Here is a 1,758-nt window from a genome sequence, read left to right on the forward strand (position 1 = left end):
AGCTTTCACCACTACCTTTCTCTTCTGAAAAATGTCTCAGAGCATTTCTGTTACAACTAGTTATATTGCTCCATTATTTTTGCACTTGACAATTGTGATAGTTGCCTGCAGAACCTGTGCAGCATGACGAGCGATGCTGGCTCTGAACTCATATCCAAGTGACTCAAATGCTTGAAAAGCAGACTCACCATCCGGAGCAGGACCACGAGGTGTACTGGTTCCTCGGGGTGCTAAGGGAAGCTGGAAAGATTCTGTTCATAGAAAGTAAATTTACTTCCAAGAAGGGAAATTTTTAAGACCAAGGAAATGCAGAGAAATGTAATGGTTGAAATGCTGTTACAAAAACATTAATGATTTATACCAGAAAGGAAACAAACACCTTTATCAGGAAAAAAAAAGAAAAAAAGGAGAAAGAGAAAGGAATAAAAGAATAAATAAATATAAATAAATATACTGAACAAACAAAGAAACAAACAAATTAATAATAATAATAGGAGTAGTAGGAAAAACCAAAACCAAACATCATACAACACATCCACCACTCCCCAAAATCAAAAATCTCAATAAGGGAGCCAAACCAAAACTGAAAATATAAAATTTCTAAGCAAAGTGAAACAAAACAAATAAAAAATTTACTATAGTAATTTTAATCCCTATGTTAGCTTTCACCATCACCTTTCTCTTCTTTTAAAAGTTTTACAACATTTCTGTCAAAACCTGTTTTATTGTTCCATTAGGTTACGTTTAAGTATTGTAGTTGCCTTAGAGGTTTAGCTGCATGAAAGGAATTACTGGGTTTAGCTCACACATCCAAGTGACTCTAATTGTTTGAAAAGCAGACTTACCACCAGAAGCAGGAGTAGGAGAAGCAGGTGTACTGGCTGCTTGAGGTGAAAGGTAAGGCTGAAAAATATCTGTTCAGAGAAGGTAAATTTTAAAAACCAAGGAAATACACAGAATGGGAATAGTTTGGTTTGCAAGAAAACACTATCACATAAATGTTAGTGGTTTATAACAGAAAGAAACGAAAAGGCTTTGGTTAAAAAAAAAAAGAAATTAAAAGAAGTAAGAAATGAAAAAGATCAAAAACCAAATACCAACTCACCCACAATCTCCACTCCCCATAACCAAAAATATCCAACCAAACATGCAACCAAACCAAAACCAAAAATCAAAAATATTTAAGCAAATTAATGACCAGTATGCAATCAAAACCCATTGCAGCAGTAATTTAATTCCTGTGCTGGCTTTCACCATCCCCTTTCTCTTCTGAAAAAGTCTCCAAAAGTTTTGTCGGCATTAATATTATTAATCCATTTTCTTTGCACTTAAGGGGTTGTTTATTTGCCTTAGAGATTGTGCAGCATGAAGGGAGATGCCATCTAGGAACCCACATCTGAGTGACTATTTTTGCTTGAAAACCAGACTTACCATCAGGAGGAGGAACAGGAGTAGGAGGTGTAACGGCTGCTTGGGGTGCAACACTAACCCGAAAAATATCTGTTCAGAGACAGTAAGTTTACTTCAGAGAAGGAAAATTTTAAAAAGCAAGGAAATGCACAGAACTGAAATGGTTATGTTTGCAAGGAATAATGATTATAAAAACATTAATGGCTTATAACCTAGAGAAAGGAAGAAGTCTTTGGGGAAAAAAAGAAAAAAAAAAAGTATAAAATAGGAAAAAAATTAAAAGCAGTATTAAAAATGTCAAAAACCAAACACACACCCAATACTGCTGCTCTGCAAAACCAAAAAATC

General features: G+C 34.7%; 1 long non-coding RNA gene across 1 annotated transcript; it reads right to left on the reverse strand.

The window, feature by feature from the left end:
• Positions 1-6: 6 nt before the first annotated feature.
• Positions 7-1,501, reverse strand: LOC107215988. The gene is made up of 3 exons (XR_001525337.1): positions 1,432-1,501; positions 846-914; positions 7-251 (listed from the first exon to the last, which is right to left on the reverse strand). It is a non-coding gene; the product is annotated as an uncharacterized LOC107215988 (long non-coding RNA).
• Positions 1,502-1,758: the final 257 nt, after the last annotated feature.

This window comes from Parus major, chromosome Z, assembly GCF_001522545.3.
Source record: "Parus major isolate Abel chromosome Z, Parus_major1.1, whole genome shotgun sequence".
Classification (NCBI taxonomy): Eukaryota; Metazoa; Chordata; class Aves; order Passeriformes; family Paridae; genus Parus; species Parus major.